A 12,751-nucleotide genomic window follows, 5' to 3' on the forward strand; every position below is an offset into this window, starting at 1 on the left:
CAAAGCAGGTGCAGTGGCTGCCCACTCCCAGACGCCCGGATGCCACTGTTGTGGCTAGGTGGGAGGTGAGCAGGGTTGTTTGAGGTTGAGGGCCTGGACAAGTTCTAGACTCTTGGAGAGACTGGCTGCCCTATTGTCCCTAACTGCTGTCCCCCCACCCCCACCGCCCAAGACCCTGTGCAGAGCTACCACTGCTGGGACCCTGTTGTGTCCTGGAGACACCCTGGGGGCACCTCTGTCCTCAGGAGGGGCTCTTCGGAGAGGCAAAAAGAACACGTGTCTACACCTCCAGATTCTGAAAATGGATTTCTCCCAGGGAACCAGAGTGTGTTCTCTCCCCTGAGCAGGAGCCAGGAAAACAGCAGGGGGCGGGGCTCAAATAGAACCAGGGAGAACCCTCGGAGTCTGGAGGCTTGAATTCAAGTCCTGCCGCCCACTGATAGGCAACGTGGCCCGGCTTCACCTCTGGACCCAGGTTTCTTCTGTCCATCAAACCTGTGCTACTCCTGCCTCTTGGGGGATGCCCGGAACGTGCATCCTTGATTGTCTTCACCTGCCTTCAGGATGTCAGTGTCAGTCAGTTTCTGGAGGACTTTCCAAGCCTCAGGAAAGCTCCAGTGTCTGCTGTTCTGGGCCCCGAACCCTTGCTGTGTGGCCTCAGGGAGGTGGCTCACTCTACTGGGACCTGGTTCTTTTCTCTAACTTAGGGGCAAGAATCTACACCTCTTCAGGTCACAGGGAGGCTCTGGAGGAACATGAGGTGATGTCAGACACATGACAGCTTCTTCTGTGTGCACTCTGGTTGGCAGGACGGTCTGGCCCGTGTGTGGCCTGGCTCTGGCTGAGCCCTTCCAGTCTCTCCCTGGCCCCACCTGGCAGCACTTTGCAGCTTCCTGTAGGAAGCCCTCCTTGGCTACAGCCTCCCTCTCCCAGACTCTTGCTCTGGGCTCTGATATGTCTACTGGGCGGGGCACACCCCTCCTCTTCTTGTTCTTCATTTCCTAAGATCTGCGTGTTGTAACAAAAGTTGCTATCTGCATAGTACGCTGCCTTTGCCATGCGGTTTTCCTCCAGGCCTTGGTGAGGACTGTGTCTCCTTCATTACCTCCATCTTCTGGGGGAACTTACACTCCACTCTCCTACTCTGCTGCCCTCCTGTGTGCCTGGATCCCCAATAGCTTCAATGGGGGCCTTGGCTACTCATTGAGGAGGTTGACCAGGGCTCAGGAGAGGACACACGGCTGCATAGACAGGATTTGAACATGGTCTCTCTCTCAAGTTCTGGCTTTTGTCCTGAGCCACAGGCTCCACACATGACCATCAGTTGCTGAACCTTCTCCTGAAGCTGTCCAGTTGTCCCCACCAAAACCTGCCTACCTTTCAGAGCTCCACACAGATAGCCCATCCCAGGACCCCCACCCCCCATTTCTCACTAGGTCTCCTCTCCTCCTTACCCTCCCCCAACCCCTGCAGAGGCCTCCTCCTCAGGGCTTTGGCTCATCAGTTTCCACAGGGCTGGAGATAGTGGGTCCATGATAGATATCGGTTCAGTGTCTGCTTCCCACTTCCTCCTAGCATAACAGTGACTCCAAATTCGGCAGAGTGCTTCCGAAGGTTCAGACTTGAGCCTCCTTTGCAGTAGGCTATGTGCCCTTCTGCCCAAATCCTTGCCAAGGATGTGTCAGAAGTCATCGTGGGCCCTCTGAGTCCCTTTAGGGAAGAGGGCCTTTCTACTCCCTGTGTGTAGTGTTGGATGGCAGGTGTGATGGCAGGAGCTGTTACGCTACGTTGGCAACTGGAGGGAAGCTGGTAGTTGAAGACCTCTAGCTACAAAACCCGCGTTCCATTACTTCAGCCTAGGTGGCTAAAACCCAGAGGATACATGAGGCGGGGTAGGAGGAGGTTACTTTGTAGCTTGTTTAATGCTGTGCTATTTTGGCACTGGTCACAGCAACACAATGTATACTAATTAAAATAGATCTGGACGGGGAAACTGGTCAAGGTTGCAGAACGACTAAAGGATCACAGCCGCTTAGAAGCTCGTCTTCACCTAGGGTTGCAGTAGGGTTTTCCCATGGCTTTGTGTCCTGCCCTGGCCATTGCTGGGATGACCAGGGAGGCACATGGGCCCCTCTGTCCCCTCTGTTTTGGGATCACATGTAACTTTCCTCTCATTTTTACTAAGGATAGCCCTGAGACATGTGGGATCCTGGGCAGGGGAGGGGTGAGTGGGGTTCTGAGGGTTATTGTATGACAGGTGGTGACACTCGCCTTGCAGAGCTGGCCCCAGATGACAGGACACACAGGAGAAGCACGTCTCCAAGCTGCTCTCCTTAGGATGTGAATTCCCGCTGCGGCGGGAGCTTTAGTGTGGGGAACTCCTTCCTCCCTTCTTCTGCCACCCCCTTACTTTTCCCTGCACCCCCAGTGTTCTCTGGGAACCTGTTGGATTTAATGAGTCCAAATGAAATCATCCCTCTCGGAAGAGGAGTGTCGTCCTCCAGACTCAGTGCCTCCATTAGCGGTCAGCTCCAGCTGTGGACACAGAGACCCTCCCCAAGTTGTTGTGTTGCATGGGGCCCGCATTTAGCGGGTTGTCCTGACTCAGCCCTTGGTACAGACAAGGCCCTCTGGCTGCCCTTGTGTGCTCAGCTCTCCGTTCTGAGGGCTACTCTTCCTTAGGGATGCTCCAGGTGAGGGTGAAGGTACATGGTGCTCATGGTGGCTGCCCCTTCTCCCTCTCCCCCCACAGCGGTCCTGGCCAGGTGCCGTCAGGAATGACGAGGGAGGCAGGGTTCCTCCTAAGCACATGAGCCCTTCTGCCCCTCTGTTTTGGGACTGCATGTGACTTATCTCCCATGTGACTCAGACCAGCCCAAGGCAATGGGAGATGGATACTACGTAAAGCCAAATCAGTTCTCACCAAGCAACTCACAGACAGTATGCAACCAGGCCTGAGTTCAGCCCAGCAGCTCTAGAATGTGCCTGGGTGTGAAGGGCTAAGTCAGCCCTCACGATGTGGTCCCCTCCCTCAGCAGAGTGCAGCTACCCTACCCCCATTTTCTATTTATGAATTTCACTTCTGCAGCTGCAGCATCCCTTATCTATTGCTAACATGGTACTACAGGCCTGTGAGTCCCGTGGAAAAGGCTTATTCCAGTCCTGGAGATCTGAGGTTGTGGGGTCACATCTCACAGTGGCTGCTGGCTCTGGCAGGCAGATTCCCCTGGTGGCCAGAGTGGGACAGGGCAAGAGGCAGAGAGTGAGTGAGTCCTCCTCGGGGCTCATTCTGTTCTTATGAGGCCACTGGGATTCAACCTTGAGGCCCGTGATGACCTCAGCTTGGTCAGGTCTTAGTCTCCTGCTTACACACTACGCAGGACCAAGTTCCCATCCTCCTGTGTTGTTTCCACGCATGAACCCCTGGGGACACTCAGGCTGTTGTCCCCAGGACTGTGTTGTAGATGGGTCCTACAGTGTTTATCCTTTTGTGATCGGCTTGTGTCATTTAATGGTGATACAGCTGAGTGCCCTCCAGGCTCGTCATGTGACATGTGACACTGCTCCAGCACATTCGTGCACCTGACAGGTGACCGCCCCACCCTTGGGCTGCTGCATCTTCTGGCTGTGGCCGTCAGCGCGGGAAGCCCTCGATCAATGCCCCCTCCACGATGTCTGTCCACGCCCCGTTGCTGCCGCTCCACTTTCTCACTGCCTGGGTTTACCCCACTCAGCTCATGTTGTTTTTCCAGGAGTCCAAACTACAGTGGGCTCTGCTGTCTCCAAGAGACCTGCCCTGGAGCGACCCGCAGCTTGGTGGGGGACACAAGGGGTACCAATGGGAGCCATGTCCCATGGGGTGGCCTTCAGTGACTTGGCTTTGGGAATGAACTAGGTTAAGGGCTCAGCTTGCTCCCATGTTCCAGGACTTTCCGAGTCTCTGGAGCTAGTGGGGATATCACCTAAGGCATATATTCTCCCTGATGCTGGAGGCTTAAGGGGCAGGGTGGGGCCTCTAGCTCGGGGGTGATCACTGCCATTCCGTGCTGCTGAGGTCCTACCTGGAGAAAGGAGAATACATGTGGGCAGAAGTCATTCTCACTCAAGGCCTCAAAGAGTTATGCCAGATAGGGCACATCCCCAGGGAGGGCCAAAGGAGCGTGTGAGCGTCAGGAAGTCCGGAGAGGAGGTCAGCTAGATCCAGAAAGATCAGCATGATGGTTAGTTGTTGCTGTTTTGTTTTTCTCTTTGAACTTGGCTACAGAGACCAAGCTGGCCTGGAACTCTCAGACACTCGTGTGCTCCTGCTTCCTGAGTGCTGGGATTAAAGGTGCGTGTCACCACACCCAGCCATGACGGTTAGTTTTCAGCTTGACCATCTAGAATCATCTAGGAATGAAGTCTCAATCAAGAATTGTCTAGATCAGGTTGGTCTGTGGACATGTCTCAATTGACTTAGTTGATCCAGGAGGACACAGCCTGAGAGTGAGTGACACCATCCTCTGGGTTTGAGCCCTGGATGGTATAAGGGTAGAGAGAGCCAGCTTACTGTTAAGCATGCATGCATGCATGTCTCTCTTCACTTGGCCTCCAATGTGATGTGACCATCTGCCTCAAGCTTCTGCCACAGTGACTATCCCAAAGTAGAGGACTATAACCCCAGGCTGTAAGCTGATATCAGCCCCCTTTCCCTAAGTTGCTTGTTGCTAGAGTGTTTTGTCACAGCAACAGGAAACAAGACAGAACAAAAGCAAAACAAAACAAAAACCAAAACAGAACAAAACTAGAACAACAATTAAGAAGGCCACCACAGGACTGGAGGAATATCCCCGGGCAGGTGCTACAGGTCTGGGGACCATGGGACCTGAGGGAACCAGGACATGGTTGCTGCTGCAGATGCCCTTCCATGGGAGACTGTCCTCTCTTTTCTGCTGGAGCTCAGCTTCTCGTGACACCTATCAGGGACTGACCATAGGAACCACAGTGGGGGTGCTGAGGACAGCTTGGGGAGATGCCGGTGACCGAAACTCTGTACCAACCACCGTGGGTCAGTTACAACTGGTCCATCAGCCCTTCCAATTCTTGCCTGCCCAGGGCCTGCCCCATCTCTGCAGGAGGAGCCCTGGGTTCCTGGAGCTAAGAGAGGCCTTCCATCTGTAAGTGATAAGTGCCTGACTCTGAGATGGCCAAGCACGTGCAAAGAGCTGAGCCAATCAGAGGGCTCTGTGACTGGGAGAGGGACAGACACATCAGGGAAGAAGGGAACACATGGACAGTGGGTGTGGAGGGAAGAGTCCAGAAAGTACAGGAGTACAGGGCCCATTTGAAAGCAGCTTTCTCTGTGTGTTGCAGAGCCCCCGGCGCTATGGTTCTGTCAAGGGGCAGAATGCAGCAACCTAGCAGGCCAGGCTCCTCCTCCTCTTCTTCTTCCTCCTCTTCCTCCTCCTCCTCCTCCTCCTCTTCTTCTTCATTTTCATCTTCTTTCTGAGACAGGGTTTCTCTGTGAAGCCTTGGCTGTCCTGGACTCGCTTTGTTAAACCAGGTTGGCCTCAAACTCACAACGATCCCCTGCCTCAGCCTTCCTGAGTATTGGAATTACAGGTGTGTGTCACCATGCCCAGCTTAGGCTTTTTCTTCTTGTGTGTTCACTCCAGCTTGCTCCCCAGGCCCCTTCAGAAAACCAGATACTCTGCCTACCTTCAGGGTGACCTCTCTGCTCAGTCTTCCAGGACCCCATGGGCCTGGCACCAGCTGGAGATGGGTGTTGAGGTAGGAATCTCTGTCACCAAGCTCCTAGGACAGCCTGACCCTCATGCAGTCTGTGAGCCTGGGGAAGACCTCCGGCTTTGAAAGCAGAGTGGAGGTGGAGGTGGAGGCTGCTCCACCCAGCTGTCTGGACTTGAATTCATTCATCACAGGGCCAGTATCACGTGTGGCCGGGAGGTGTCAGTTTTCCTACACATAGGAAGACAGATGGTGAGGTCAGGCCATGATGGCTGGGGTCTCCAGGCAGTAGCTCTGGGTTAGTGGAGGAGAAGTAAGCCTCATCATGCTTTCTTGTATGAGGAGTTTGCCCTCACATGACTAGTCTGTGGTCTGTGGCCGTGAGGCCCCGGCAGCCGAGTGAGGCCAATATCTAGCGAGCTCTGGAGGCCCAGGAGTAGGATAATGGCAGTACCTTTGTCCCCATACCCACTGAGTACTGCCCCCCCATCTGCTACTTTCTACTTTAAGGCACTGGTGGGGTTGGGTATGGTCCTCTTTGCCCTTATTCTTTGCCCTGACCTAGGTGACAGCTCCTTGTCAGTCACCTCCTAGGGAGGAGAGCCCAGTATCCCAGCTGGGGCCGTGTAGGGTCCTCTGTCCACTATGTGTAGAGGGTTAGGATCCCAGAGGCCCACCCCTACTTCTTCAGCAGAATCCTTGGAGTCTTTCTGTCAGGTGAATGTGACAGCCGAGGACACACTCTGCCTAGGTCTTGCCCTCGGGAGCCTCCCTCAGCCTTGCTGCTTTGCCCTGAGGTGCCCCTTGCACTCAGCACACCATCCTATATGCCCCAGGGCCTTTGTACTCTCTCTCCTCCCTGCCTTGAACATCTTCCCTCGCTGCAGGGCTATTCCTATCACTCAGGGTCCAGGATTGATTGGCTGCCATGACAGGATCCAAAATAGCTGTGACTTAACCGAGGGGAGGTTTTTATTCTTTGCCCAAGAAACACAGGTCAGCAGACCCTCGTGACCTGATTTTATATTGTATGCTTTTATCATCAGTCTTATCATTCACGTAATGTTTTAAAATCAACTTGTTTTTCAAGCTTAAATGCTTATGACCTACATGGCAGAATCTGGAACTGTGGGTTGGAAATGCTATATATATATTTTTTTCAATACATGTGACCATAAATAAATGTTAAAACAGGATCTCTCTTTCTTGCTGGACACCCTTTAAAATCATCTGTCAGTTCTCTTTGGGAAGCTCTGCGCTGCCTGGCTGAGGAGCTGAGGTTTCAAGGTGTCATGTGCCTTGGCCTCTGAAGGTTCCTGCATCAACGCTGCCATAGCCCAGGCCACCTGCTGTCCTCCACACAGCCACCTCACTTCACTCCTCCTGGAGAAGTCCAAGGCAATGACCTCGGGCCTCAGCCTGCAGTAGGTTGTATGTTCTGCATGCAAGACCATGGGGGCCTCTGGGGCCTGGTGGTTGTAGTCAACCTGACCTGACCCCTGACCCCTTTGGGCTCAGTGGTTTACACGGGCATTCTGGGCTCAGTTTTAGTCTCTCACACTGCTCCCTGGTCCTGACCACTCCATGCTCTTTGTTATTGTAGTTGGACGTCACCTTCCACTCCCTTGGGGAAGCCCCAGCTCTGGGTCCCATCATCTCCCTCTTCTGGGAAGATTCCTCTGCTCTCTCAGAAGGAGCAGAACGTTGGGACCTCTACCTCTCACCCACAGCTGCTCTACACTGAGGAGTCTTTGCCTCAGTGCAATGCCTCTGGGCTCTGTGTCCTACAAGCCTAGGCTGCAGGAGGGGCTCTGGAGTGCCTGGAGTGACCAGCAGGGACCATTGTCCACCTCCCATCCTGTCTTGGTCACTGCCTAGGGCTGGATCACACCCAGAGATGTCTTGGAGGTATTGTCCTTTGCCCCTAAGCAGTCCTTAGTCAGGTACCTGCTGTGAGTCCTGCAGGCTGGAAGGGTGTTTGTGGTCCAGGCTCAGGGCTAGCAGGGACTGTGAGGCTCTCCTCTGGGAGCCTGGAGGCGGAGACGAACACACATGAATAATAGAGACCCAGTCCACTTTGCTGGGTCTGAGGAGGGGAGGTGAGACTCTGTGGAGCAGAACTGGGGGACTTGCCGGGACAGGGAGATGGACAGTGAATTCCTGTCATGCTGAGGACTGCTTCTGTTTATCCTGTGGCTGTCCCTTCCTCCCATCCCTCCTCCTATCCCTCCTTTCAGCCTATCACCAGCCTTTAAGGGGCCACTATGTGGGTGGGTCCCACAGCAGCCTGCAGGTGCCTTGCTTTTCCTTAATCTCCTGTCAATTTCTCATCATTGAAACAAAGTCCACCAATCCCCACTGGGGAACACCAGTGCCTGTCATCAACCAGGTGTGTGTGTGTGTGTGTGTGTGTGTGTGTGTGTGTGTGTGTGTGTATGAGTGTCCTAGGGCTCTTAGCTCAAGTGTAGCCTTGTATGTGGGGCTTTGTCTATCCTTGGTCTGTCCTGGGGCAGGGTCAGCTTCTGAGTTTGCTTAGTGAGGCTACAGGGTAGTTTCCTGGGGGCTGCTGGCCCAGGTCCTGGTTCCCTGATAGTGGTGGTGAGGGCTGTGGGGGGTGGGTTGAGGATGGGCTGGGGGCATGGAAGGATGGAGGGGATGGGGGTGGGGGTTGGATCCTTAGCTCCTGACCACATGGCTTCTTAGTGCCACTCACTTGAGAGAGGCCCAAGAGCTGGAAATCAGGGGAGTCCTGAGGATCAGAAACAGTGGTCTTCAGGGCTTTGACGTGGTGAGGTGGCATGGTTTGGGGGAAGTGAGTCACTTGAGGGTTCAGCCTACTCTCAAGGGGAGAGCACATCCCTGGGGAAATGAGGAGCAGCCTGGAAGCCTCCATGCCCAGCCTGGGGGGTAAACTGGAGGTTGCCACCCTGTTTCTGTCCTTCCTGTCCTCCTGTGGCTGGGTGGTACCTTGCTGGGTGGCCTCGGAGAAGCAGAGCTCTGGCCCTGCTTACAGCTAAGGGGCACCAGCACCTAATGATCCTGTCATTGTCCCCCTGGGAGGTGTCCTGGCGGTGGCTGCCTCCCCTCCCACCAAAGCTGCGCTGGCTGCAGGCACAGCATGGGGAGGCCGGAGCCCCCACCCCCATACCTCTTTCTAGGCCAATGGGAAAGGGTATGACCAGTTTCTTTCCCACTGTGTTGCAATTTTCCTGGAAATGTGAGAGATCCCAGAAGGGGTCTGAACCACTGGTCTCACTCTGCACCATGGACTTCAGCTGGCGGGACAGCAATTCCCAGGGTGGCCTTTCCAGGAACTGGTGGTCGGTGGCCAGACCAAGGCCCCCAGTGGGCATAGCATGGAGGAGGACATCCAGGATTAGGGAACAGCTGGTGGGGTAGGACACGGGGAGAGCACCGGGGAGTGACAGAGCTGGGCAAGACCCTCTGACTCCCTGGTCCCTTCTAAACTAGCTGAGCTGTATTGGTGAGGGGGTTGTTCCTGGGGCCCTCAGGCTCCTCTTCCTCCTTAGAGCTTTGTTCTCTTGGACTAGGGGGTGGCTTTAAGTGTGGGGATTAGGTCCTTTGATGACTGTGGTGACCTGAGGTTAGTAGTCCCAGCATTGCCACAGATCAGCCTTGCTGTGTGACCCACAGAAGGTCTGTACCGTGAGCTCCTGCACACCCACTCGGTGTGTGTGTGTAGGGGAGTGTGTGGGGGAGAGAGACAGGCAGGCAGGAAGGCAGATGGACAGAGAGACAATCGTAAAGAGAGGGGGGAGGGGAAAGTGCATGGATGTAAGAGCGCCTGTGGAGGCAAGAGGACAATCTTGGCTGTCTTTATTTATGTATTTATTGAGACAAGGTCTCTCACTGAACCTGCTGCTGCTCAATGATTTAGCCAGGCTCTTTGGCCAATAAGCCCAGGGACCTGCCTGTCTCTACCTCCCCAGAGCTAGGATTACAGTTATGTGTTGCATTTTCCCAAGGATTCTGAGTATCCAAACTTGGGATCAGGTGGGCTGGGCTCTCTGATGGGGAGGCTGCAGCACCCTGGAAACTCAGTGTGTCTATTATTCATGTCTGAACAGGGAGGAGGGCTTATTGCGCACAGATAAACAAGAGGGAGGCTTTAAGAGGAAGCTATGGTGGATGTTTTCTGCACACACCATCAGCCTCTGTGCTCGGACCTGAGGAAGGCTTTGCCATTCCTATAGGGCATTGCGTTCCATGACATGGCTGTGCCCATGTCAACAGCATGCAGTCAGTCAGGATTTTTCTCCTTCCTACAACCTTGGGCTTATTTCCTCTTCTATTCACCCAGAAGAGGCTGCCCTATGGCCTAACGGGAGTCCTGCATGCCTCTTTTGATTTCTGTACCTGTGTCTTCTTCCATGGGACTTTTGGGGTCAAGTAAGAGTCTGTCCTACAGTCTGCTGTGTGGGATGCCACTGGGAGCCAGCACCAGCCTGAACCCTCACCCCCGCCTTCCACAGGTCAGTAAAAGGCAGACCTTTCCTCTGCCCCACTCCACCTCCACCCCCTCAAGGTGCTGTCTTATTGCTGAGTTCAGGGCTTCTCCTGGGCCTTGCTAGGGTCTCTTCCTCTGTCTTTCCAGGAGTTCATCAGGCAAGTTTTAAGTAGGAGACACCAAAGGGAAGGTGCCATTTTCTCACCAGGCCCTTCTGCTCCTTGTTTGGAAACTAGAGAGTTTTCTGGAGGGTGCATGTTAGCCAGGCCTCAGTGACCTTCCCCATTCACAGTGACCTCACACCTTTGTTCTGGGCTTCAGGATGCTGCCCCTGGCACTTTTTCTCCCTGAGTCCATGGGCCTGTCCTGCCCCCACTCCATGCTCTGCTGGCCTGGTCATCTCCCAGCACGGCCCACATGCTGTACCCCTCCCCCTTTAGGTCTCACTTGGCATCTCCACTAGGATGGGTCAAGAGCTCACAGTCATTCTTTCTGGATCCACACCAGCGTGTCTTCCTCTGGTGCCTCTCTCCACAGGAAGCAGAAATGTGCCCCTTCTACCAGTTGCTCAGGGACCTTGCTGCCCATTGCTACCTTGGCAGGCCTCATTCCTTCCCTCCAGAACCAAGGCATAAACTGCCTCCATCACTGTCAGTAACAGAGCTGGACAGGCCTGCCTCAAAGGCCACTCCCTCATTCAGAGTTCTTTCTGCCCATTGCAGTATTACCCCCAGAACCTGTCCTTTCCCAGCCTCTCTTGAAGCCAGCAGACTCACTGGGGCCTAGTCCAGTCACTCCCCAAACTGGAAAGGGGCGTGCACCTGGATTTGTTGTGGAGCCTTTAGCTTGGACTTCTAAGGAGAGGCAGAGTGGGATCTGAGTAAGCTGTTGTCACCTGGGGCCTGCCGTGCACCCTTAAACCCGCGGACCCCAAGAACAGCGGCTCTGTCTACAGCCACAGAACCCCTTCCAGGCTGCAGTGGGTTGATTCTTTCACCATAGGACCACCCCAACCCTGGACCCTGGGAACACTGATCCAACAACTCTTTAACTGGCTTCCCCGGACCCGCTGGGCTCAGTCATGCTGTGGAGCCGCCTGGGCCTTCAGGGTGGGACCCTTGTCCCCATAGGCTTCCTCTGAAGCTGAGACCACTCAGCGCTTAGCCCAGGGCAGCCTGCATGCAGGCACATCTCCTAGGCCTCACTAGGCTCTCTTCTCACAGCCATGCTTCTTTCCAGATCTCTGAGCTCCTGTCCAGACACAACTAAGCACAGCATCTTTTTTTTTTTTTTTTTTTAAGGCTCTGTGTCCCTCTCCCTGTGACAGCCACTAGCAGGACACTTTTTCTTTTTCTTTCTTTTTTCTTTTGTTTTTAACTTTTATTAATTACACTTTATTCACTTTGTATCCCCCCATAAGCCCCTCCCTCCTTCCCTCCTAATCCTACCTTCCCTTCCCCTTCTTTACGCATGTCCCTCCCCAGGTCCACTGATAGGGGAGGTCTTCCTCTCCTTCTTTCTGATCTTAGTCTATCAGATCTCATCAGGAGTGGCTGCATTGTCATCTTCTGTGGCCTGGTAAGGCTGCTTCCCCCTCAGGGGTAGGTGATCGAAGAGCAGGCCAATCAGTTCATGTCAGAGGCAGTCCCTCTTCCCATTACTATGGAACCCACTTGGATACTGAACTGCCATGGGCTACATCTGTGCAGGGGTTCTAGGTTATCTCCATGCATGGTACTTGGTTGAAGTATGAGTCTCTGGAAAGACCCGTGTTCAAATTTTCTGGTTCTGTTGTTCTCCTTTTTCTTTAAAAAAAAAAAAAAATCTGTTCTTGTTGCTGTAAGATACTCTGACAAAAACAACTTAGGTAATCAGGGTTTTTTGTTTTGTTTTGTTTTGTTTTGTTTTAACTTACAGGTCCAAGTTATGTTCCTTCACCAGATGGGTAAGTCATAGCAGCAGGAAACAGCTCCTCACTTAGAGTTGAGGTCAGAGAAACAATGGATACATGCATGCTCCCGTTCATCTTGATTTTTCCATTTTTACACAGTCCAGGGTACAAACCTAGGGAATGGTACCTCCCACTGTTAGACTGGATCTTCCCATATCAATTAATGTATGCACTACAATCCCTCAAAGACAGGCCTGCAGGCTAGCAAGGTCTAGATAATCTCTTGTTGAGATTTTTCTTCATAGGCAATTTTAGGCTGTGTCAAGTTGACAATTAAAGTCAACCATCACAATTTCATTCCTTGCCAACTTGACACCCAAACACATTGCTTTAAGCCATAACCTTCCATACATGATTCCAGAAGTCTCATGCTTATCTCATGATGTAAAAGAGAATCCAATTCTTAAAGTTCCCATGGCCTTTAAAAAGTCTAATACTTGGAAGAGAAATTACTGCTCTTTCAGAGGACCTGAGTTTGATTCCTAGCATCCACCAGAGCTCACAATTACCTGTAACTCTACCTCTAGGGGATCTGAAGTCTTCTTTAGGTCTCCAAGGGCAACACACACACACACACACACACACACACACACACACACACACACACA

The sequence above is a fragment of the Psammomys obesus genome, unplaced genomic scaffold (assembly GCF_907164565.1).
Source record: "Psammomys obesus unplaced genomic scaffold, mPsaObe1.curated_primary_1811, whole genome shotgun sequence".
NCBI classification, from domain to species: Eukaryota; Metazoa; Chordata; class Mammalia; order Rodentia; family Muridae; genus Psammomys; species Psammomys obesus.